This window comes from Microcaecilia unicolor, chromosome 1 (assembly GCF_901765095.1).
Source record: "Microcaecilia unicolor chromosome 1, aMicUni1.1, whole genome shotgun sequence".
Taxonomy (NCBI): domain Eukaryota; kingdom Metazoa; phylum Chordata; class Amphibia; order Gymnophiona; family Siphonopidae; genus Microcaecilia; species Microcaecilia unicolor.
In genome coordinates this window covers 605,725,362-605,752,906 of record NC_044031.1, presented here as the reverse complement: position 1 = coordinate 605,752,906, position 27,545 = coordinate 605,725,362, and positions in this window count along the sequence as shown.

Below are 27,545 nucleotides of genomic sequence, written 5' to 3'. Positions count from 1 at the left end.
TGTTACAGTTAAATTGTGTAGCCTGTAAAAAAATGATCCCTGATCCTATACACTGGAGCATCAAGGTGTTAAATCGGGCATCTTGTGAAGTAGTACAAAATCCTACCAAAGTCATTCAGGAATTACAGAACAAATCTCCCATTCCATAACAGCACCAACTTTAAAAAAACTCAAACAATAACATATTAGGAAAAAGGCAGCACAGTGAATATTGCAATGAGCCCTAGAATATTCACCTTGGGAAAATTGAACATGCTGGATTACTACAGATCCCCACCCCCCCAATCAGACACTTTGATCTCGTTCACATGGACAGTCCCTCTTCAAATATAAGTGACCACAAATGAAAACTACTAACATGGGCAAAAATTAACCTTAAACCCCCTAGAAACCAGAACATGCATGCAACACAACACCAAGAAAACAGAAGGAGAATTTTAAAAAAGAATTTAAAACACTGTTATTTGAGCAGACATTTAGAGAATAATAGAGTAGTTATGCTTTAAAAGTATAGTGCTGGACAGACTTGTACGGTCTGTGCCAGAGCCGGTGGTTGGGAGGCAGGGCTGGTGGTTGGGAGGTGAGGATAGTGCTGGGCAGACTTATACGGTCTGTGCCAGAGCCGGTGGTTGGGAGGCGGAGCTGGTGGTTGGGAGGCGGGGATAATGCTGGGCAGACTTATACAGTCTGTGCCCTGAAGAGCACAGGTACAAATCAAAGTAGGGTATACACAAAAAGCAGCAAATATGAGTTATCTTGTTGGGCAGACTGGATGGACCGTGCAGGTCTTTTTCTGCCGTCATCTACTATGTTACTATGTTACAATGAGAAGATCAATTGAAGAGAAGACTAGTTGGAGGATGGACTAACTATATATTTTGTGTTTTAGTCTTTTTAAGATTGTACTTTGAGGTGGCGATAAGGGCTTCTGCGCTAACCTGGCACGGCGATGCCTGATTACCATCGGGTTTCCACCGCACAAGCCATTTCCGGGGGAGTTTCTTTTTCCCCCGGAAATGGCATGCCCTTGGGTGGGACTACCACTGACAGCCGAATTGGGCCAGTGGCAGTCTCAAAAGAGTGAGTGATAGGCCCAGGTTGGGCTTACCGCCACTCTGTAAAAGAGCCTCTAAAATGGCTGACATGAATGTTCATATACAAGCACATGGACATCTATGTGGTCATTTTAGAACATGGGTGTTCATGTTCACAGAAGCAAGAGTAGAGGCTGACTAAAAGACAAATCCAACACTGGGGATAATGTTAGGAAATTCTTTATTACTGCTGATACTGAGGGACCCGACACGGTCCATGTTTCGGAGTCAAGTAACGCCTACATCAGGGGTCTTGGGGTCAATGCTATTCAAGTGTGTTAGTCCACATACAGTATATTTTTATATTTTCATATTTTTTACCACTTTTATATCCCATTTATGTTGTGATATTCTTTTTATTATTTGTTATTGCTAATTTGAAGATGTTACATATTTACACATATTTTTAGTTATGTCTTTGTTTTTATTTGCAATTCAATACATATTTTTTTAAATCTTTTACAAGCTACTTGTGTGCCTATGCATGTGTAATACTTGTGCATGACATTTTATGTTTTTTAGACTATTGAACAAGACCCCTGATGTAGGCGTTTCTTGACGCCGAAACACAGATCATGTCGGGTCCCTCTGTATCAGCAGTAATAAAGAATTTCCTAACATTATCCCCAGCGTTGGATTCATCTTTTAGTCAGCCTCTACTCTTGCTACTGTGGATGATTTGAAATAGAGGCCCTGTCCTGCTTTGGTGTTCCCGTTCATGTTCACAATCACATCCACGTTATGGTTTAGCTACACCATAGTTTGGATCAGGGGCGTAGCTACGGGTGGGCCTGGGTGGGCCCAGGCCCACCCAATCTCAGCTTAGGCCCACCCAGTTTTCCTTCTCCTCCAATCAGTGCAAGCCAGCCTTTAGCCCCGCAGCCGAAAGAGCAGCTCTTCTCCAGCATGCGGCACCGGTCGCGTCAGGAGAAAGCAGTACACACGCTGCTTTAGACCTGCCCCGAGAAGCCTTTCTTTCTCCTTCAACTTCCCTTCCTGTTCCCTTGTAGGCGGGAAGTTGTAGGAGAGAGAAGGGCTTCCAGGCAGGGACAGGTCTAAAGCAGTGTTTGTACTGCTTTCTCAATGAAGCTGCGGGGCACTCGAGGGATTGGAAGACTAGGGGGAGGGGATGATACCAGGCAGCACGGGGCTGGAGGGAGAGAAAGAATGGCCACAAATTCTTGATGTCACCTGTGCTGGAGGAGCGGAGGCAGCTACAGTCTCTGCAGCAGAGCTGGGTTCCTGGGTCACAAACATGTCGGAGCCCGGCACAGAGGTGAGAGAGCACATTTGCATGACACTGTTAACTCTGCTCTCTGGCTGATCAGGGCAATGAACTCAACAGCTAATTGCAACTTGAAATGTTTTATTTCAATTCCATGTGGGCAGTGATTTACTTTCAATCAGCAGTGCAAGGGCTGCCTTCACATGTTTTCTTTTTCCTGTGCTGCAAAGAATGTACCCAGAACCAGAGCCTTTGTGATACCAGCAGTGAAAAAGCAGGTTGTCGATGTGGGGGAGGGATCAGGTCAGATGGACAGCCCTGGGGTTAACTCTCTGTCTCTCTCCGGCATAGGAGGGGAGATGGCAAGGAGAGTGGCTTAGTATTATTACGTTTAAATAGACTGAAGCATGTATGGTAAATCATTTCAGTTTTCAACTGATCTTTCCACGTAGGTGGGAGCACAAATTACATTAGGCCGTCTGGGTACCAGGAATCTGTGATAGAATATTAGCATAAGCTGGCATTATGGACCTGTATTTAGGTGCATCCACTTATACCATGTCAGTGCATGAGCCTCAACACGGCACTTTAGCGCATAGTTTACAAAATTGTGTATGATATGTTGGACACTCCCATGCCCTGCCCAGGGCTGCTGGGGGGGGGGGGGGGGGGTGACAAAATTCCCCAGGCCCAGCCTCCAAGGGGGGCCCGGTGCTGAGATCTATGTCTCTCCTGCTCCTGTCAGTAGGGTTACCATACGTCCGGATTTCCCCGGACATGTCCTCTTTTTGAGGGCATGTCCGGGGCGTCCGGCGGATTTTGCCCGCGCCCACGTTTGTCCGGATTTCTGGACAAACGTGGGCGCGGGTGCGAGCAGGCGCGTGCGTGCGGTGGGCATGTGATCGGCGCCGTGGGTCTGGTGACCTGGTCTCCCGTCCCCTCCCCTTCCTTACCATGTTCCCTGGTGGTCTAGTGACGTCTTCGGGGCAGGAAAGAGCCCCCTCTTTCCTGCCCGGAGCGCTGCCTCCCCTGTCTATCATCTTTCTCGGTCTGGCTGGGGATTCAAAATGGCCGCCGAGAGTTGAACTCTCGCAAGGCCGCTTCAACTCTCGGTGGCCATTTTGAATCCCCAGCCATACCGAGGAGGATGCAGCAGGCAAGGGCAGGCAGCACTCCGGGCAGGAAAGAGGGGGCTCTTTCCTGCCCCGAAGAGAAGACTCTACTAGACCACCAGTAAGTGAGGGGGGGGTATGTGATGGGGGGGGAGGGGACTATGTGACGGGGGGGGGGGAATAGGGGCGGAACCCGGACCTGAAGGGGGCGTGGTGGGGGTGGGACATGAGGCGTGGCGGGGGCGGGGTAGGGGGCGTGACATGTGTCCTCTTTTTCAGAGGACACAAAATGGTAACCCTACCTGTCAGGACCCGGGTGATGGCGTTAACGTGATAACCCGGTCCCGGCACACAGGAACAGGAAAGAGACAGACCACGGAAGGCTGTCAGACTGTGCGTTGTTTTTAAGGCAATCGGCAATGTATTCCAACGTTGCGTGCAGATGTAGGAGAAGCTGGATGCATATAATGATTTGTATGTAAGTCCCTTACAGTTAGGGTAATGGAGGTTTAAAAAAGTATGTGAGGAACTTTTTGTGTTTCTTGCTGGTATGTCTATAAGGTCTGAAATATACGTCGGGGCCTCTCCATGGATGATTTTATGAGCCAGGGTGCAGATTTTGAATGTAATTCGGTCTGTTAGTGGGAGCCAATGTAATTTGTTTCTAAGGGGACTGGCGCTTTCATATTTCGCTTTTCCAAATATGAGTCTGGCTGATGCTGGGGTGTGTGTGGGGGGGTATGGTAGAGATGAGAAGGGCTGATGCCGAGCTACAGCGTTGGATGAAGGGGTAGAGAAGCAAAGTTTGAAGGATATCATTTCTGAAATTATACTGTAGGATCCTGTCGTGTGTTGATATGTTTGCCATTATAGTAGACTTACGCCTGGTCAAGTTTAAGATGTGCGACAGTGTAAACTATATTTTAAAATATTGGTTTTTCCATATGTTGATGCTGGGCATACTACTTAGAAATCCATCATCAAGTGCATTCTAATGCATTATTTTGTAGCAAGAAACACTACTCACACCTATATACACAGTGCCCACCCATATTAGCTCTGGGCCCACCCAAAATGTTAGGTCTGGCTACGCCACTGGTTTGGATATTCAAGATTGTGAAATGGCTGTTCATTCTGGATGTATTCAGTTGTCACCAGAGACATACTGACTTCAATGAATGGTAGGCTAGGGCTGGATATGTATTATGCTACTATGATTTGTGATTTTATGCTTCTTACTCGCTTTACAATGTTTAAAGTATGTTGAATATGACATTTTGTAAGTGAATTTGCTTTTTCATATTACATTTAATTTATACTGTTTCTGTATGTATGTGTAATCTGCTTTGAATTTTTCTGTGGTAATGGCAGACTAAATTAAGAACTCAAAAATGCAATTACAGACTTATTATTAGAAATCTAACATCATTTAAATTAACTATGGTACCTGAGGATTGGAGGGAGGTCACAGTATCAACTATTTTTATTCAGGCCTCCAGGAGTGTCCAAGAAACTGTAGACTATAAGACCTCTGCCATCTCTGCACAGTTGTCCTTTGGCTCCTTCCTCAAGTGGTCCATCTGAAACAGGCTCTTCCTCTTTGACTAAGGAGAAGGAAGTTTCTTATACAGAAAAATAAAAAACAATTTGTCCAGTTGGTGGTCCAATGACCTTCACGGATCCTCACCCAGCAATAAAAGGGAGTCTGGGATATCAGGCCCAGTCCTCTCCAGAGAACCCAGAAAACTACAAGTCTCTCTCCTCTTATTCAAAATTGAAGTTAAGAATAGCCCAAATGCAGGTCCAAACAAATAAAACGGAAAAACATAGTGATTCTCCTTTAAAATTTCTGTCTTAATAAATTATGCTAAATACAAAGAGAAAGCATAATGCCAGATGCCCACCTGCAACCACCCTCATAACTTCTATTGTCAGCTATAAGCAATTAATACGCAAGGCATACTTTTAACTTAAACAGCTAAGACTGTTATGTTCAGGTTCCAGGTTGTTTTATATGATCATTTTAAAATGATTGTTCAATTGTCAATTCTTTCATTACTAAATTATAAGAATGCCTTATATTTAGGTATAATGATCAAACAGCTGTCTAAACGTCAAATGATTCAGAATTCCGCAGCTAGGCTGATTTTTCGCTGTTTAGGTATGAGAGTGTTTCTCCTTTGCTGGTTAGAATGCACTGGTTGCCAGTTCAAGCCAGGATTCATTTTAAAGTATTATGTCTTGTTTTTGAATTTTCATATGGTACTTGTTCTGCAGATTTTTTGGATAGTTTCAAGATTTTGAAAAACTTTACCCCATCTCGTTCATGTAATTTTTTGCTTTTGGTACTTCCGTCAGTTAAATTTATTAATTTTAAAGCATTATTTTCTCGCTCATTTTGATTTTCTGCTGTACGCCTTTAGAATAATTTACCAGTTCAGATATGTTTGTTTAAGAGCCTTTTTGCTTTCCAGAAGGTATTGAAAACATATTTATTTTACCCTAATGAATAATTAATTGTTATATTGTTATACTGATTAACATTTTTAATTTTTTTTAACTTTTACATTTTTGTCACATCCTGATTTATGCTTCAGTTACTTATTTTTTGTCACTTGCCTTGAATTCCATTTGGAAGATTTGGCAGGTTATGAGACCCTGATAACATAACATACTGCAGATATAATCCATATTAATCCAAAAGATAAAAAAAAAAACAGCCTTTAGCCTTAAACAGATCCGTGTCCAATCTGGTCTGCAGCTCTGCTCTGCCTTCCCTCTTTTATAGTGCTGTAGTCTCCTTCTCTGGGTTCCACCCTAGGTCCTAATTGGAAGTTACTAACAAGTGTTGCCATAGTGGGACAGACTTAAGGTCCATCAGGCCCAGTATCTTGTTTTCAACAGTGGCCAATCCGGGTTACAAGTACCTGGCAAGATCCCAGAACAGTAACACAGATTTTATGCTGCTTATCCAAGAAATAAGCAGTGGATTTTCCCAAGTCCATCTTAATAATGGCTTATGGACTTTTCTTTTAGAAGTTAGCCAAACCTTTTTTAAACCCTGCTAAGCTAGCTGCTTTTTCCACATTCTCTGGCAACAAATTCCAGAGTTTAATTATAGGTTGAGTGATTAAATATTTTCTCCAGCCTGTATGCTATGTCCCTTTCAATTCCCTGCCTTTTTCTCCAAGGTTTAATCTCATGGTTAAGGTTTCTTCCTCCACCTGCTCTTTACCATCCTTTCCAGTTCTCACCCTTGCCTTTTTCTGGGGTAGTTCTCCAAAACAGTACCATCAGAGTTCAAACTCTATGCAAGAATTCCAAGTCCAGCCAAAAATTGTCTTATTTCCAATTGTTTTTATTACCAAAACTTTTTTATAATTCAATATCCTTGTATCAAAACATTAAAATATATTCTTCCATCTTCATTCTCTCTCATAAAAATTTATTTAAGAAAACATTTTCTTCTATTGTCACTTTTTATGAGAATCAATATACAAAAGGAATTTGCACCTCATTTATTTGGTTTAACACCCAACAGGGACCCGTTTCACTCTACAACATGGGCTTCCTCAGGAGTTTAACATTCAATAATCAAATAGATGCAGCCAGATCACGTGTGCCAACTTCCTTAAAATGTTAGTGCTTTACCTAGTCATTATTCTAAAAAAAATCAATCTACTGACTCAGAAAACCTTGCTTTATAAACAGGGACAATGTACCTATGAAGACTTTTCTTGCATAACTTTCATCAGAAATCAATATTTTGCACTTTGTTTGGACATCTAGCCCCAATGACTTAATACATTTTTATATATTATAAATACGTTTACACCTTCACAAAGTGATTATATTCCAAACCATATAATCTGAAATAACATTTTAGACATTGATCAATTTACACTGTCTGATCTTTACCACATAAAAATATATAGACCTAAATGCATTAGTTACAGTATCATTAAAAACCTCAGTAAATTTCAAAGACCATGTGAAAAATTTCCGTTACCAACACAGTCATTCTGTATTCACAATCTGTTAAACGATGAGTTCATCAGATGTCTAACATATAACAATTTTGTGCAGTATATCTATTCATAAAGCAACACTGCATAAGTCTTAGTGCTAAGTCCTTAATATTGTTAGCTTGCTGACCCACAGACTTTTTACACACTGAACTCCTTATTTTTCATTTTATACCCATGGCAGCTGTGGGAAGGACAGTGTGGATGGGACACTGGACTGGTAGAGGCTGTTCTAGCTTGGGGGAATGCGCTGTTCAAGCTCCCAGTGCTAGAAGGGATTTTTCCCTTTTGGGTGTGTAAACATTATGGGAATAGACTGAGAAACTGACTTTTGAACTGAAGAAGTACTGGGACACTATTGAACTCTAAGGAAGAAAAGGGGAGGGAGAGGGGAGGACAGTTACTCCAGCAGGCAGGGAAGACTTTATTCCCTCCCCCTGCATTGTATTATCCAGGATCCACATGGCCCAAGGCAGCATGAACATTTTTGCTCAGGGAACTAGAATAAGGGGGGGGGGGTTCTTATTTTATTGACAATAATTTCACTAAGTGTTTTGCCAAGACACTGCATTTGCCCCAGTGTTAGGAGACTGGAGGGTACTGCTGGAACACAGGTGAAAGTCTATTCTGTGCCTGGAATACTGCAAGGGTAACACATCAGTGGAAGTGCAGACTGTATTCTGTGGTGGAATGTGTTAATAAATTTTCTGTTAAACTCTGAAAAGAAACCCAGTTGTGAATGTGTTTTGGGGAACAAGGATATCTGGAGCACCTGTATCAGCATCTTCCCCAACAGTGTACTAAATTCTAAGAAGCCATAGGAATAAACTAGGCTTTTTTGCATTTAGCACACGCTAATGATTAGCGTGCAATAAATCCGTTAACGTACCTTAGTAAAAGGAGCTCTAAATCACAAGCCAGTTATGAGAACTTGCAGGATGAGCTTGCAAGACTGGAGAACTGAGCATCTCAATAGCAGAGAGAATGTGTGGACAAGTGCACAGTGAGGCACATAGGGAAAACTGATCCAAAATATAGATGCATGGTGCTGGGTTGTAAATTAGAAATCAAAAAGCAATCCAATAGCAATGGGCAGTACTAGGTCTAAACAATTATCGCAATGTCCAATAACATAACTGATGAAGCAGAATTTAATATAACCCAATATGAAGCAATATGTAAATGAGGACCTTCAAAGAGCAAGAGAGCATTAGACAATTTGTCTCAAAATGCTTCAGACAATGAGTCACTGCCTCTAGCTCTTAAAGTGATCTAATTATAGGTTCAGTATTCATACCCCCCCCCCCCCCCCGATATTCAGCGCTATTTAAATAGCATTTAATCGACTAACCGTGAATATTTGGCACAAGATAACCAATTATCTCCACGGAATATTTGCGATCAGCACCGTAAAGTTAACCGGCTATAGCACGTGATAACTGGCAATATTCAAGTCGGCCCACATAAACAGCTGGCCTATCTTTGCCCACTGTTAAACCAGCCACTGCTGAATATTCGCTTAGCTGGTTAAGTCAGCGCTGGACAAAAAAAAACTCTTGGATATTCAATGCCAGTTACTGGAACTGACCTGGCATTGCATATCTGGGGTCAGCGTCGACCACGGCACTTATGCGGGATGCCTCCCGCCAACTGAATATCAGGCCCATAGTGTATTGTAGGGCAAAATTGTGCAAAAGGTCAAAATACAAAGAACTAAAGGAAACATTTTGTAAATTTATCTGAAAGAAGGTTCTAGAGTTTGCACTCCACTGTGTTAGTCCATCTTGTCAGCCCAACAAGGTGGCCAAAGTTGGTACATCCAGCAGTTTCTCTCCCTGTACTTAACTTTCAAGGTGGATGAATCTGCCTTTATGTAATATGACATCAAATCTGATATGAGAGAGTTTGAGGCTCCTAAAATCTGATAACCGCCACTCGTCCGCCCCTATTTCAGTTTTCTTCAGATTTTATTTCTTACTAAATTGGCAAAATACCCAGAAGGCCTATAGAAAAGGTCAAGGATTATTCAGTTCACACTCTGCAGCTCTCAATAGCTTCTCTGAGGGGCCCTTTTACTAAGCTGCACCAAAAAGTGGCATGCAGCAGTGCGATCATTTTTTTTGGGTGTGCACTGGACTGTTTTTATCGCGTCCTGGTAAAAGGGCCTTTTTGAAGGGGACGAAAAATGGACATGTGACAAAATAAAAACAAGCATGTGCCCATTTTTTGGTCTAAGACATTACCGCCACCCATTGACTTAGCAGTAAGGTCTCAGGCGCTACCCGGGCAGTAGGCATGCAGCGCACGCCCACTGCCATTTACCACCAGGTAAGTGCCACGTGGTAGAAAATAGAAAATATTTTCTACCGCATGTTTTCAGCTCATGCCAAATTCAGAATTACTACCCTGGGCATGTGGTATCTGAGCAGTAATGCCAATTTGGCATATGCTGGATGCGTGTAGGCCCTTACATGCCTTTGTAAAAGGGCCCCTGAGTGTCTTGACATCAATAACTATTACTACTATTCAGGGGCGTAGCCAGACTTCGGTGGGAGGGAGTCCAGAGCCCGAGGTGAGGGGGCACATTTTAGCCCCCCCCCCCCAGCGCCGCCGACCCCCCCCCCCCACCACCACCACCACCAACAACAACTTTGCCCACCCTGCCGCCAACCCTCTCAACCCCCTTCCCGCCGCCAACCCTCCCCCGCCGCCACATACCTTTGCTAGCAGGGGACCCCAACCCCCACCAGCCGAGGTCCTCTTCTTCCGGCACAAGGCTTCGTTCTGTTTCTGTGAGCCCACCAGCCGAGGTCCTCTTCTTCCAGCACAAGGCTTTGTTCTGTTTCTGTGAGTCTGACGTCCTGCACGGGGGTTGGGGTCCCCCCACCAGCAAAGGTAGGCGATGACAGCAGCGGGGGAGGGTTGGTGGCAGGAGGGGGGTTGAGAGGGTTGTTGGCAGAGGGGTCCAGGGCCAAATCTATGGGACCCAGGCCCCCATGGCCCCACGTAGCTACGCCACTGCTACTACTACTAATCATTTCTATAGCACTACTAGACGTATGCAGTGCTGTACACTTTATATGCAGGTACTTTCTCTGTCCCTAGAGGGTTCACAATCTATGTTTTTGTACTTGGGGCAATGGAGGGTTAAGTGACTTGCCCAAGGTCACAAGAAGCTGTAGTGGGAATCAAACCCAGGTCACTAGGCTCAAAGCCTGTTGCACTAAGCATTAGGCTACTCCTCCATAAGGCATCATATTTTCAATTTACATTCAAATGTTGTACGAAGCTCTTCAGCAAAATGATGAACACTAGAAAAAAAATTCACAAGGCTCTAAATATAACATTTTGATATATTATCCAAACAGCCTTCATTGACAGTAGTGGAAATGTACAGTAGTTCCAAATACAGTTCCTCGGCACTCAGAGTCCTCTCTTAGCTAGTTCTAGACTGGTGCTGGGTGAATGCACCTTGGCCTTTCCTGTTCAATGGGAGTTTCTGAATATCTCCATAAATAGCACCAGTTCTCACACCAGCCAACTTTTGTTTGTCATTGTAGGACATGAGAAAGCAAACCGCAGGGCTTGGGAGATGAGACTTGTGCAAAAGGCATAAAGACGACAATTTGTCTGGCAGGCTACACTTTAGGCCGTTAGCATAGCTTGATAGATTTTCAAGAAAAAAATCAAAGGGAAGTGGATATTTTTCCTGTGTAATAAACAGCACTGCTCCCCCCCCCCCCCCCCCCGGTAAAAAAAAATAGTACTTGTATTTGGTAAGGCAGTGTAAAGCCAAGCTTCAAATCTAATAATTGTGGAACTCAATACATCTTTGAAGACCAGTAAATCTGAAAGCAGGTCACACAGGAATAATTTTCTTAGAACGATTTATAAGTGAAAGTTACAGGAGGAAAAAGCCTCAGCAGTCAAGGGCTATCAGCTGTGGAATTCAAACACTGTTGAATACACTCCAACCAGAGGACCATAGCAGCTTATTGACTCAGATCAATCATTGGCAAAAACCTCCTGAAAAACATTTTTGATTCTTTTTTAATTCTAACACATATCTCGAAATATTATGACATTTCTTCAAGTTCTTCCTTCTTGGCAACGTTCTGGCAGCCATATTTCAAAATTATACACACAATCCTCAATATATGATCTCCATATCTAACAGCAATCAGCTTTGGGGGTGCTTCGTCTTAACCCCGATCTCACGACACTTAGCTTAAAAAGTGCTTCATCTCAGCCCCAATCCCAACGGGGTCCCGTTTCACCAAAGACGGCTTCCTCAGGGGAAACTGGGGTCAAAATGAGCTGCATAAAGAAAAAAAGAAAAAATAAGACAAAAAAAGACTGAAGGCGTTAAAATATTGATATACCAACTCCCAGACCACACTCACTGCTTATTGTAGTTATCAATTCAGTATCCGTCAGCCTTGAAACATAAAAAATAAGGCAGTGAAAGGCATTTTTAATCACTTTGACAACAGTAGAGTGCATGGTAATCAGGAGCATTGTTTGCACTTTGAAGTTAGGATGGTGACAAAACTTTCATTGTCACAAAATATAGCCAGTGGTTTGATGTAACAAAGTAATTCCACTTCACAAAAATTCCAATTTAAGTAAAAGGAGAAAAACAACCTCAGTAGTCAGAGGCACAAACAGCTCTAATCAAACAGGGCAATAACATTGATTGCACTAAGGCCCCGATGCTTAGAAGCAAATGCTGGCACCAGAGTCCATTAGTGCTGGACTAGCACCGAATGCTCAGAGCCAACGAACGCATGAAATAACGAGCTTGCTGGCTCTGAGTGCAATGAGCATCAGTGGCGTACCAAGGGGGTGGTGGTGGGGGGCGGTCCGCCCTGGGTGCACGCCGCTGGGGGGTGCCGCGGCGTGCGCCTGTCAGCTCCGAGTTCGCTACGCTAACTTCGCTGGTTCGCTGCAGCTCCCTCTCTCTGCCCCAGAATAGGTTACTTCCTGTTCCGGGGCAGAGGGAGCTGCAGCGAACCAGCGAAGTTAGCGTAGCAAACTCGGAGCCGACAGGCGCGCACCGCGGCACACCCCCCCCCCCCCACAGCGGCGTGCACCCGGGGGGTGTCATTTCACAGGGGGGGGTGCTGCACCCGGGAGGGGTGCATCGGCGATCCGCCCCGGGTGTCATCGAGGCTAGGAACGCCACTGATGAGCATGCAAATGCATGCTAAAGACATCATCATGTATTCCTCCCAATGCTCAGCGGGCAGCACGCCAAACAAGGGCGCAGCTCCTGTGGCAAATCCCGCGCCAGTTCAGAGCTGGCTTTAGGGATGTGAGGAGCCATGGGGAAGAATAGGGAGACCTGTGTAGCTGGCTATATAAATTATTCACACCCTAGAGAAATGTAAGGGAGGGCGGGAGCAGATTCTCAGACTTGCAGTTAAAGGAGCATAAGTCTTACCAAACCTGCTGTGATCCTGTCTGATGCCATTAGGAAAGATTTCTAGGTAAAACCCTGTACTGCAGTGAAGTTACCTCCATTGCAGAATACCTTTCAGGTGTGCAAAATCCGTGGGAGACCCTTGCAGCTGTTCTATTTATTTATTTATGACGTTTATTATTATTATTTATTGCACTTGTATCCCACATTTTCCCACCTATTTGCAGGCTCAATGTGGCTTACAAAAACCTTGTAATGGCTTCACCATTTCAGGGAGCAGAAATACATTTGGTGGTACAGAGATATAATAATGTAGATGGGGTATTAAAAAAATAAATAAAATGCTGGGTGTCCCATTCTGCTAGGGCTGCCCAGGGGTCTGCTGGCACTTTGGGGGGGTTTTACATGCAAATGATGTGAAATGGTGCCTGTTTATGGTTTAAAAAATGTAAAACATGGATTGGATTCAGGAAAATGTGGCCTGGATGATGGTATAATTCTTATTAAAGAGTAATGTAATTTATAGTGTCTTTTGTATGGAAATCCATTTTCTCCATACACTTTAATGGGAAAATCTGATTTTAAAATGGAGTTTGTGAAAAGTTTACAATCTGTAATAGTTGTTTCACCTGCCACAAACTAGCGTCTGATTGGTGCTGCTAGGTCAGATGGCCTAGCTGCAGTCCTGTTGCTAGGGGGAGGCAGAGCTGCTGGACAGGGTTGCCAGATGGGCGGTTTTCCTGCCCAATTGGGCGGTTTTCCGCAACCCGCCGCGGGAAACTTTTGCCCGCGGCGGGTTGCGGTTTTTTGGGCTTGGTTTTTTTTTCTGTGCGGCTTTTGGGCGGTTTTTCGGCCGGCGGAGGATGGGGCTAATGGCGACGGAGGCGGGGTTTGGTGACGTATTGGGTGGGGCAAGGTGACGTATTGGGCGGGGCGATGACGGTGGGGGCGGGGCTGATGATGGCGGGGGCGGGGCTGATGACGGAAGGGGTGGGACTGATGACGGCGGGGGCGGGTGTGATGACGGAAGGGGCAGGGTTGATGACAGCAGGGGTGGGGGTGATGACGGAAGGGGCGGGAGTGATGATGTCGGGGGTGGGGTGTGTGCGGTTTTTGGGCGGGTTTTGGGCTGTTTTGGGTGGGAATTTTTTTTTTTTTATATGGCAACACTGCTGCTGTATACTATCAAAGGAACTGAAGACACAGGAGAAGACAGACCTGTGTGTGTGTAAGAGTTGATTTATACAGGAGAGAGAGCTTAAATAAAGAGTTGTCTGATACAAGGTGAGAGGAACTGTTGACACAGAAGAGACAGGACTGGTATGAGAGGTGCTCTGTCTGTGTGCTTGGAAAATTGAGTGTGGATGAGGAGGAAAACCTCAATAGAGTATAATTTGACTGAATCAGAACACCTGGTATACAGAGAGAGTGGAATTCAGTAAAGCTGAGAGACTGTAGGTAAAGGGAAGCTATACCTGCATGAAAGATGATCTGCCCATGTATGTATAAGAAATTTGTGTGATTAGAGAAGCTGATAACCACAGCACACCTGACTGGCACTGAGGGAGTGCATATGTGTTAATTTACTAAGTGGTTATACAGAAAGGCTTGCCTGAGTTGAAATAGGCTATAAGCTGTATAATAGCCTGCTGGTAACAAGTGAAGGTGGGTGGCTAGTGACAGTGAGTGTGCAGGAAAACTGTCGTGTTTCCACTGATCTGTCTCAGAGCAGAGTTGTGGCCACAGTGCATTTGACTGACACTTTGTAGTGCAATGCATATTTGTTAATGGGTGGTTGTACTGAGGGGTCTGCCTGAGTTTGGAGGGGCTACAAATTGTGTAGAAGCCTGTTGGTGAAGGGTGAGTGTGCAAATCTGGTGTGTTCCCACTGACCTGCCACGAAGCAGGGTTGTGATCACCGGTGCTGATTAAAAATTGAAACAGGACTGTTGTCCTTAGCTGAACTGCTGTGTATGAGGGCAGTGAGGTATGAAATGTGTGACTGGTTACAAGGTGTGATTAACATACATGGAAAAGTGTTCCTCATTAGGCAGGGAAAAGTAATAAGGCAGGTCCTGCAGAAGGGAACATTAATTATCTATTGATTTACTCTAGATAGGTTGTTGGCCACAGTTTTGATAACAAAAATCCCTATAAAAATTCCCACAGGATAGGGAGACAGGGTTTCAATTTCTTTTGGTTAACCAGAGTACAGGTACAGAGGCTGTTGGGCAACGCAGGAGGACCATCGCAGGAGCGACACGTGCACCAACTACCACAAAAGACAAAAGTTACCATCATACAAGAAAGTTCAACTGAAGCAGCTAAGTACAAAAATCACCACCTACACCGCTTCAGAGACTTTAAACTTACACGTAAATACTTACCTGGAGGTTTATGCTGAGATTCAGTTACATTGCAAAGTGAAGGAAGTGGACATCTGTAAGAAAGCAATTGACACAAAGAATCAATTTTCTTGTTAAAATTTCATAGTTAAAGTAAATTCTGAGTAACAGAGAAAGTAATTATTTGTACTACTTATCTAATTTGTGGTGTTGAGAATTTCAGAGGAAAGTTTATTGATTGAAAAGTTGATACATTTTCTGAAAAGTTAAGAAGAAACATCTTGTGCAATAAATTATTATAATTTAACCGTTAGTGTGCAATATTGTCATCATTAACATTTTGTAACATCTAGGGAAATTCGCTTAACATCTTGAATTGCACACTGTATAATATACAGAATTTCCCCATCTTTCTTTATACCTTTCCTAAGTGGTGAGAGTTTAGCGTGGGACCCTACACCGTGATTTTATTATTGTACCACCCTCTTTTATGAACCTCACCCATAGGGGATCTACAATAATAACAAGGCTAGCTGTCGATCTATACCCACATTAGCCTGAAATAGACTCAAGTTCAATATGGCTTACAAACTAACAATAAAGTGAATAAAACCTAATAATGTACAGAATATAACAAAAATTACAATAAGTTCAAGAAGCAAATTAATACATGTGCAGAAAGTAACCAGGGATTTAGACTATCTGAAGGACTATCCCACAGTTGCTAGAGGACTTACCTCTATTAAGTTTTCTTCATAGGCACAGTGGCCAGTGGAGAACCCCAGCGCCTTCACACAGGTCTTGTACATAAGTAATATCACACTGGGAAAGACCAAGGGTCCATCGAGTCCAGCATCCTGTCCACAACAGCGGCCAATCTAAGCCAAGGGCACCTGGCAAGCTTCCCAAACGTACAAACATTCTATACATGTTATTCCTGTAATTGTGGATTTTTCCCAAGTCCAATTTAGTAGCGGTTTATGGACTTACCCTTTAGGAAACCGTCTAACCCATTTTTAAACTCTACAAAGCTAACCGCCTTCACCACGCTCTCTGGCAACGAATTCCATAGTTTAATTACGCGTTGGGTGAAGAAACATTTTCTCTGATTTGTTTTAAATTTACTACACTGTAGTTTCATCGCATGCCCCCTAGTCCTAGTATTTTTGGAAAGCGTGAACAGACGCTTCACATCCACCTGTCCCCCCCCTTTACTTCCCAATGCTCAGCGCTAACAACACTCATAAAATTTGCATGCAATTAGCACTGAGCATTGGGAAGTTTTTTTGCCATGCTGAAATGGCAGTATTTTCCGGTACTGTTTTGTACAGCGCCGGAATTTGAGCATCTAGCCAATAGTGACTCTCTTATCATTCATTGGGAGAGCTTGTCCCAGAAACAGGGTGGACCAAAGGTAGGGTCACCACTGGAGGAGGCTCAGATCGAGGGAGGTCTAAGCCCATAAAAAGTGAATCAGTGTTAAGAAGAGGAGTACAGACTTTGGTGATAATATCTCTCTACAGAACAGACATCGACAGGAGAAAATGTATATATGTAGATAACCCTGAATGAAAATTCCCCTGTAGATACACCTGAGGAGGATAGTGGCAAAAGTGTTCCCTCTGGGACTAACAGAAACTGGCAATTAAGGTTGCTTTCGAGTTTATCAAGTGACTGTACTGGAAAGGAGGTTAAAGTTAAAATCTGCTTGTTGCAGCAGTTTGCAAATAAAAGTTAAGATTCATTCTTAAACCTTCGGAGTGCTGTGTGGTTCCTGAACTGAAGAGTTGAGTGGAACCCAGAACTGGTGAGAGAATCTGACTTCCCAAACTCCCAGATCACTATTCCGGACCATTGACCCACTCCCAAGCTCGACTGCATGTGTGCTAGAACTGATGAGTGAAAGGAGATTGGCTCTGAATGTGAAACTGAACTGAGATCTGTTTTGTGGCCCACAGCCACAGCTAGAGCACATGTGATAGCCGGGTTACATAAAAATAGCGCCCAATGTGGGGCATTTGGGAGGCTGAAGAGAAGATTGCCATTACCAGTAGATTACAAATTTGGGATTTATTATTGCAGCCAGAGAGACAAGACTCATCATGTGGATTACAAATACCAGAGAAACTGATTTTTCAGACCTGGGATTTACAATTAGTGGCTTACAACTGGGAGTAAGACTGTTGGTATCAACCCGGTACAAGTCTGAATTTTCTCGTCCAATAAAAGACCATGTAAACAGACCCAAGAGAATCCCACGAGAACAGTGAGTACCTGGGAAAGGGCAGGAAGGAAGTGTTGAGTCATCATGGCGGTGTTTCCCACACTCAGGGGGAAGGGGGAGGAGCTTAGTGGGCTCACCCCAGAGGATGAGAAAGAATGCTGAGCTCAGTCAGCGGTTTTGAAGCTGCACCTGGACATTCTTGAATACAAGCTCGATGTCATACAGGAAAGTGGTCGGAGCTCCATTGGGACGGGGATCCAGAAGGAGAGGAGGATCAAACCCCTGGCCAAGCCTTGGAAGGAGGACCTGAAGAGATGAAGGGAATGACAGATCCTACATCCCCCCCCCCCCCTTGGCATCAATCCCACCCTCGAGTAGCCCAGAAGTGATGGGGGACAAGAAGCAAGAACAGAGGGAAGACGAATCTGCAGCCACAAGTAACCCAGGGGAAAACCCCAAGGGGATGGTGATGGCTGGACCGGAACTGCCTCAACCTGCAAACCCACCAAGCTATTTGGGATCTGGAGACCCGAACCTGCTGGAAATGCCATGGAAGGAAGGGGGTAACACACAGTGCATTGGCTACTGTAGAGACCTTCATGTTGCACAATGCAATGGCTTCTTGGTAACAAGTTGCATAATCTAAAATGACCAAGATGTATTTGTTGCCTCAGGTGGTCTACTCCAAGGGTCCCACAAAGTCCATGGCTATTCTCTCAAACAGGGTTTTGACAATGGCATGGGCACAAGAGGAGCAGGTGAAATCCTTGCAGGGCCGTTCAATTGGCAAGTTGGGCAATAGAGATGGGCCTGCTTAAATAAGCCTGGCCAGAAGAATCGTGCCATTATCCACTCTCAGGTTTTCTCCTCCCTAAGGTGACCTCCTAACAGGTGGCTATGATCTAACTGTATAATCTGTTTGTGATAGGGCTGAGGAACTAACAACTGCTCTACCTCTTCCCCTTCCAAAGACCTCTTGGCCAGTCTATAGCAGGTCATGTTTTAGTTTAAAATTGAGGAGGACTAGCTTAGAGTGGGTCCTGATTACCCAAGGGTTTCCCCATCCACTAGGACCACTCGGGTTCATGCCTCTCTAAAAGGCTCATTCTGTGACTGAGTCCTCATAAATTTTCTGGATTGCCCTCCCCACTCTATTCAGTTCCATTCTCTAGGCAGGGCTCAACAAATCTCGGGCACCAGGTAACCATGGCACTTAGAAATTGCATCCTGGTGCCTGGGATTTCATACTCCCCGAAAGATTTTTTTTCCTTCTTCAGCGCTGCCTCCAAACTGCTTCTCTTAGCCCTACATGACGATCGAGCTTTTCATATTCTTGAGCCACATGGTGCAGGGGGTTCACAAAGTCTTGTAGGACTTGAAACGATGAGACATCCCCAACTTACTACACTGCACAGCTCAAATATATAGAACCCGATCACAGTGCAGGGATGACAGAAGCAATTTGAGGCAGTACTATGAATAATGAAGCAAGAGCCAGAGAGAAATAGGTGGCAGGAGAGAAAGAAGGCTGGGTGAAGGCTGTGGGAGGGGGTGTTAAGAGAGAGACAGACAGACTGGGTGAAGGCTGTGGGATGGGGGTTATGAGAAAGAGGCTGAAGAACTGGATGAAGGATGTGAGAAGGAGGTATGTGATAGAAACTGATGGGGACCCAGGCTATAATGACAGGTGAAACAAAGAGGCAATTCCCTTTTTGCTTCACCTATCTAGAGAGTGCTGTCACACAGCTGACAGCATGCTTTAGGAAGAGAGACCATTGACTTCTGCAATTGATTAGCAGAGGCACCTTAAGGAACTAATTTACCAAAGTTTATTTGCCCATAGGCACAAAATAGGAAAATAAATCTTAGTAAGTCAATTTCTAGCAGTGCTACTACTAATAGTAACATAGTAGATGACGGCAGAAAAAGTCCTGCACAGTCCATCCAGTCTGCCCAACAAGATAAACTCATATGTGCTACTTTTTGTGTATATCTTAACTTGATTTGTATCTGTCTTTTTCAGGGCACAGACCGTAGAAGTCTGCCCAGCACTAGTCCCACCAGCCCCGCCTCCCACCACCGGCTCTGCCACCCAATCTTGGCTAAGCTCCTGAGGATCCATTCCTTCTGAACAGGATACACCCCCCCCCCCCCCCCTCCAACTTCACTGGGGACAATGTTTGAAGGGTGGGAAAGGAGAAGAGAGTAAAATCTTTAATGATGGCTCCTAAGTTTTTGTGCTGAATCCTAGATTTAATGAAAATTTATCAAGGCTTGCTCTAGGGTGTTGGGGAGTTCCTGTGCCTCTTCCTTTGCCCCTAGGTCCCCATCTACTGCAGCTCCTAAATTTGAGGGTGGGGATACTGTAACTTTTCTAGACACTGCTGTCATCGGGGTTTGTGCAATTTGGAGCTCTCCATATACAAATCAAAAATCCTTCAAAGGGAAGATCCTGAGGAAGGATACTTCCTTCTTCTCTGGGCCAGCAGTTAGCTGTTCCCATAGAGCTTCGAACTTTGGGAAATTCTGGCCCAGGACAACTGCATAAGGTAGCCAAGGCAAAACCCCAATGTCCAACCAGGCCTCTCCAACTGAGCTGTCAGGTAATCCTTCTGATCCCCGAGTGTGCAAGACAAAAGTCCATTCTTAATTCACTTGAAGTCAGGGGAGGATTTCTCTTCAGACGAGGGTTTTCATATTACCAGAGTCCACCAACACTTGGTAGGAACTCCCTGTGAGTTCAACCTGGAGCACAAAGTTCCGGCTTCTGGGAGGGGAAGTCTCCACAAAATTACACAACTGTGGATCTTCAACATTACATTCATAGCCTCTTTGCTCATTCCTGGGCAGTCTCTTGCCGTGTGCTACTTGTCTTTGCACTTAAAGCAAGTGAAAGAGCCCGATTCCTGTCCCTGTGGAGCACTGTGTTCTGAGCGAGGATGGTCTCCACCACTATGACCTTCCCTTTGAGTTCCTGGGCTTAACGATGGCTTCCTCTCCCTGGGGTGTTTGACCTCTGCCTTCTCTTTTTGCCTTCCCAGGCTCCCATTGGTTTTCTTTCTTTTCCCAGTTCAGGAACTGGATGCGCCTGGTAAAAAAAAAACTTCCGTCACTTCCAAGGCTGTCTCCAATGTCAGGTTGGGCTGCTGCCTCAACCATTGTCTTGTAGTCTGAGGCAGCCCATCCAGAAACTGTTCTAGAAGTACCACATTTGCTATTTCCACACCGGACTTTTCCTCCAGTTGCAGCCACCTCTCTTTCAGTCTGTAGACTGGACAGCACCCCAATATGCCAACCTTTTAATGGCTGAGCTGGAAGAGACATTTCTGAATACACACCAGACCAAACCTCTAAAATACTACCGGTACATCGATGACATTTTTATGATTTGGACGGAGGGTGAAGAAACTCTGAAACAATTTTATTCTGCCTTCAATACATACCATCCTACAATCAGATTCAAAATTGACTACTCCCCAGAAAAAGTCAATTTTTTGGACACCACGGTCTCAATCAGTGATGGCTGTATACAAACATCTATATACAAGAAACCCACAGACAGATGCAGCTACCTCCACAACTCCAGCTTCCATCCTTCACATACAAAAAGATCCATCATTTACAGCCAAGTCACAAGATACCACCGTATCTGCTCTGACCCAGGGGACAGAGACAGACACCTTAAAAGCCTGACTGCATCCTTCAAACAGAAAGGCTACAACCCCAAAATAATCTCCAAGAATATTGCCTCCTCCCTCAAAACACCCAGGGAGAATCTGCTACAGTACAAGGAGAAAAAAATCCACAGACAGAATCCCCCTTGTAGTGACATACAATCCAGAGCTGGAAAAACTGAGGAAAATCATAAGAGATCTACAACCTATACTCCAGGAGGATGAATTACTGAAAGAGATATTCCCATCTCCACCAGTACTGGCCTTCTGACAGCCACCCAACTTAAAACACAAGCTAATCAGAAGTAAACTTCCATCACAGACTGAAAAGGAACAGAAGGGCACACTTCCCTGTAATTTATCCAGTTGCAAGCTATGCCAAAATATTTCACAGGACCCCAAAGTCATCCACAAAGGAAAGATATTCAATATAAAGTGATCTTTCACTTGCTCATCTTCCAATGTGGTATATATCATTCAGTGTAAAAAATGTAACGAAGGATGCTATATTGGAGAAACAGGCCAGATGCTTAAGACAAAATTCAATTTACATAGACATCACATGAACAATACTGGTGCCAGTAGGGTTCCCACGCCTGTTGGTCAACATTTTACAGGACCAGGACACTGTACCAGTGACTTCACAGTGAGAATCCTGAAAGGTAACTTTAAAACCATACAAGAACGTAAGACCTTTGAAGTCAGAATGATTGAATATTTTAACACCCAACAGAAAGGAATTAACAAGGATCTGGGGTTCCTAGCCCATTATAAACCATAAAGCTGTATGTCTCTGTTGATCACCCTCCCCTCACCTATCCACACCCATCCTGTTAGAATATCAATGATATGCTTTGATGTCCCCATGCATACCTCCTACCCACCCCCATCCTCCCACCCTGTCAGAGTGTCATAGTAATACTTGAATGTTTTCACTTATATACACTGTCAGCTAGCACATTTGCTTATTTCCGATCTGAGGAAGAAGGGCGACCTTCGAAAGCTAATCAAGAAATGTATTAAGTTATGTCTAATAAAAAAGGTATCATCTTATTTTCTTTTCCATGTTTTATTTTGTTTGATTTCTATTGATAACCTTAAGAGTGGACTAACACGGCTACCACACTCCTCTACTTAAGTCTGTAGAAAAAAAACTGTGAGGAGTTTCTTTTGCATGGAGAGTGCTTTTCCTAAACCACTCTCTATAGGCTTTTGAGGTATACATCACCCGTTCCAGGACTGTTGCCTTAACATCCTTATAGGCAGCCCGGCCATCAGGATTGACACTTGGAATGTGATTTGGCTGCTGCTGGTTAATAAATTCCCCAAATATGTAGTCCATGTTGCCTCTGGCCAGCCAGCCATGCAAGCAGTCCTTTCAAAATTTACGAGGTAGTGATCTGGGACATCTTCCATGGCCATTGTAGGCAACACCAGTACAGGAATATTCACAAAGGACGCTAGTCTCTGTAGTGATGGAGACACCTGGGCAAGAGAATTCCGCCATAGTTCTATTGATTTCTGTAAAGCTTGCTGCTGCCTGCCACTGTTGTTCCAAATGTGCCTGCATGAACTGCTATTGTTGTTGTGCTTGCAGTAACTGTTGCTGCCCCTCCACTGGAGCCTGGATTAGTTTCTCCATATTTTACCTGCAGTGCTAGCGCGCTCTGATTAAAATGGGGGAAAAATCCTTCCTGTTTGGCTCTTACTGCATTGTGCTCTCTATATTCCCTCACTACCTAAGGCAGGGCTACTCCCTTTTGCCTTTCCCAAAAACTTTATTACTGTATCGAGGCCCCGAGCCCTGGAGATATGTGGATTATCTCTTCCCACAATTGCCACAATATGCTGTAGTGTGTGTGAGGTTTGATTGTGGGTCTTCAGAATTACAGCTAGACAAAGGTAAAATCAAAATGGTTTTATTAACCAAAATGCTGAAGCCTGTTCCTTGACAGGCACAATAAATGAGGAATAAATTCTCTGGAAACTCAGATTCAATCTTTATGTGGACCTGTCGCTGACAGGGCTCAAATCACAGTTTATGCAGCCTTACTGCAGAGTTGCACAACCGTTGGTCTAGCTCCAACCAGACTCAAGCACCACTTCTTCACAATACACAAGTTAAAACTTGGCCTCCAGGTTCTGGTGCCTTATACATACGTTTTGAAGGCATATGCTATAGGGTGACTTCTTTCCTCCTGGGGCCCCCTGCCTGGTCTGAGCTGTGGGGTTTTATTTGTGCTTGGCCACACCCACCCTGCTCTATACCTGCTGAACCACCACTTCTAGGCTGTGCCTTTTAATGCTGCTCCTTAACTGTGAAGGAGAGCCACTAAGAGGGAGCACTGGTTTCCTATAGACTCCCTCACAAAGCCATTGCTTGTGCATGGTCTTACAGAATGGCGCTATTTCCACGCCCAAATGCAATGAGTTTGGCGACAGCATTTACACCAGGTTTCAGCTGGCATAAATACTGATGCCCAACTTTGGACGTGGGAATCAGCTCTAAATGCTATTTTATAAAGAGCGCTCATACTGAAGCACCAAAGACGCCGAGGGGGGGGGGGAGAGACGCAAGATTCCCAAGGGCCCGCCTTCCAAGGGGGGGTCCACCCGGCGCCAGCATGGCTGAGATTGGTCTCCTGCTCCTGTGTGACGCAATGCTAAGTTATCACATTATCACGCTAACTGTGCTCTGCCAGCCACAGGTCCTTCTTTCTGATTCATCCCGCCTCCTGTGTGAAGTACTTCCTGTTTGCACGAACATGAGAGGGGACGCAGCAGGAAGAAAGACCTGTGTGGCACAGCAGAGTTAACATGGTCCCGGCACACAGGAGCAGGAGAAAAGCAAGCAAGCAGGCCCAGGGCGGGGAGGTGGGCCTGCACAGAGAGGGGTGGGCCCCCGGAGCGGGGCACAGGGATATCCTCCCCCCCCCCCCCCCCCCCCGAGCATGGCTTTGTCTCTCAGCAACCCTGCAGAGTACCTGAATATAATATGTACCAAAGAAAAGTAGTATATCACATGAATTTCCTTCAGTGGCAGGCATTCATCTTTACAAACAGATGGAATGAGACAGATGTTCCTAGTAAATTAGTCATAATACTAATGACAATATGAGTGAATCTAACTGTTAAAAGGTAAGACAATATGCAGTAGCACTAACATTAGCTGAACTAGAACAATAGAATCAAGGTGGCTGTTTAATTTTCCGAATTGTTTAATTTTTGTAAGTTCCCAGTGATTGTATTGGCTTTCTTGATTGTAAACGGCTCAGAACCTGAGAAGGGATTAAATGGTCAACAAAAGCTTGAGATTAGCTTGAAATTAGATTAGAATATGTCTTTTTAAATTGTCTTAAAGGAGAAATATTACTTTATTGTGCCCCACCTTGAGAAACATGGAAACATAGAACATGACAGCAGATAATCCCTGTTAAAACCCTCCTAACCTACCCAGTTTCCTACATGTTGCATATCATGAGTAGAGATCCATGACCCAAATCAAACCAAAAAAGTGGAAAAAGTCATCCAAAATGTTCAGGATGACCAAAGTTTATTCTTCAAAATAAATGCTGATAGAACAACCCAACACGGGCCGTGTTTCGACAAACACAGTCTTCATCAGGGGAATCTGTCAAATCAGCAAACATTATGTTGTCATATTGGAATTCAACCCCATATGTCTTTTAGGCGGAAGAAAAAGAGCCTCAGTTTTTGCCGAAACCAAGACAATGTTGTAAAAGAACTGTGCAATTCAAGCTTACTTGTGTCAGCTGTGCTAAATTATTGGCTCACCCAAAAAAACCTCCAAATCCCATACATGATTAATTTTGACTTATAATTTTTTTAATATTCTTTTGTAATATCTTTTATTTTTTTATTTTTAATCTTGTATGTCTTTTCTCTTATAATCCTGAACAAAACTAACACATACGGTCAACATTGCATCTGCATTTCCATTCATACCCATCATTCATCTTATTTCATAAAGCAAGCATTTGAGAGACTGAGGGAGACATCTTATTCTCGGACCATTGATGGTCCGAGAATAAGATAAGTCTCCCTCAGTCTCTCAAATGCTCACTTTATGAAATAAGATGAATTTTAATTTCCTGAACACATTAGTAAGTTGGTTTTGATCACTATTTTTCAAACTAGAGTGTTATCAATAGAAATCAAACAAAATAAAACATGGAAAAGAAAATAAGATGATACCTTTTTTATTGGACATAGCTTAATACATTTCTTGATTAGCTTTCGAAGGTTGCCCTTCTTCGTCAGATCGGAAATAAGCAAATGTGGTAGCAGATAGTATATATAAGAGAAACATCAAAGCATTACTTTGACAGTCTGACAGAGTGGGAGGGTGGGGGTATGCATGGGGACATCAAAGCATTTCATTGATATTCTAACAGAATGGGTGTTGGTAGGTGAGAGGAGGGTAATAAACAGAGAAATGCAGCTTTATGGTTTATAATGGGTTAGAAAACCCAGGTCCTTATTAAGTCCTGTTTGTTGTGTGTCAAAATATTCAATCATTCTTACTTCAAAGGTCTTACGTTCCTGTATTGTTTTTAAATTACCTTTCAGTATTCTTACTGTGAAATCACTGGTGCAGTGTTCTGGTCTTGTAAAGTGTTGGCCCACAGGGGTGGGGGCTTGACTGGCACCGGCCATTTTCATGTGATGTCTGTGCAGATTGAATCTTGTGTTAAGCATCTGGCCTGTTTCTCCAATATAGCATCCTTCTTTACATTTTTTACACTGAATGATATATACCACATTGGAAGATGAGCATGTAAAATAGTCCTTTATGTTGAATATTTTTCCTTTGTGAATGACTGTGGGGTCTTGTGAAATGTTTTGGCATAGTTTGCAGCTGGCTGTGTTACACGGAAACGTGCCCTGTTCTTTTTCCGTCTGTGTTGGAAGTTTACTTTTGATCAGCTTGTGTTTTAAATTTGGTGGCTGTCGGAAGGCCAGCACTGGTGGGGATGGGAATATCTCTTTCAGTAATTCATCTTCCTGGAGTAGTGGCTGTAGTTCTCATGATTTTCCTTAGTTTTTCCAGCTCTGGGTTGTATGTCACTACAAACTAGAGTGGAAATTAACACTTAACAACGTAACTCCCCACACCAGGCAACACAGCAAAACCAACGATCATACTGGACAATATACAACTTTCCCTCCCTTTTGACCCTCACGGTGCCTGAAACACACCGACCTTATTCGACCACAATACAACCTTGTATTTGTTCTCTACCGGACTTGGCGAACGCCTTTCCGGTACTATGTAAGCCACATTGAGCCTGCAAATAGGTGGGAAAATGTGGGGTACAAATGTAACAAATAAAATAAATAAATAAATATTGTCATATTGGAATTGCCATAACAGCATTCTCATGGAGGCACAGGGCTCATTTTTGAGGGGTGCCCAAATTTGAGCACCATTTACAGAATCTAGTCCAAGAAGTGATCACTTTCATTAACCAGTGTGCTGCTACCAGTTTGTACCCCTGCGCATCCAGCTTTTCCTACATAAGCACACAACTGTGGAACGCATTACCAAAAGCCTAGAAAACTACGTACGATCACCTAAGCTTCCGGAAAACACTAAAAACTAAAAAGGCATACCCTGCCAATCCAACATAAATGCCTGATCTCTGCAACACAACAAAACTAAAGTACGTAATGGACGTAACACAACTCTTCCGCTATACGATGCTCTAATGTGGCTGTGCCACATGCACTTTATCTTACCACAACATCACTTTGTATTTGTTTACACCGGAGTCTGTAACGTCTCTCCGGTACTATGTAAGCCACATTGAGCCTACAAATAGGTGGGAAAACATGGGATACAAATGTAACAAATAAATAAATACCCAGCTCTGCTCCACATAGGAGGAGATTCTATATATGGCGCCTAAAAAAATTGGCGCTGAAATCAGTGCTGACTAAGTGTATTCTATAATCAGTGCCTAACTGGAATACACTTAGCACTGATTTCAGCGCCAATCTTTTAGGCGCCATATATAGAATCTCCTCCTATGTGGAGCAGAGCTGGGTACCAACTGGTAGCGCCTCACCGGTTAATGCATCCATTTACACCAAGGAAAATGTGGCGTACATCCTGGCATGTAGATTTAAGCGCACTGGGCCATATTCTATAACTATGCGCATAAATTTTGGAACGTCCATGAAATGAACATTTCCCTGCCTATAACCATGCCCCTTTTTGCCTGCACTTGTTAGACGTTTGGCACACTTTGTTACAGAATATGCTTAGCGAGTTGTGCATGTAAATTCTAATCAGTGCCAATTAGTGCTCATTATTGCTTGTTAAGAGCTCTTATCAATGCTGATTAACTTATAAGTACATAAGTAATGCCACACTGGGAAAAGACCAAGGGTCCATCGAGCC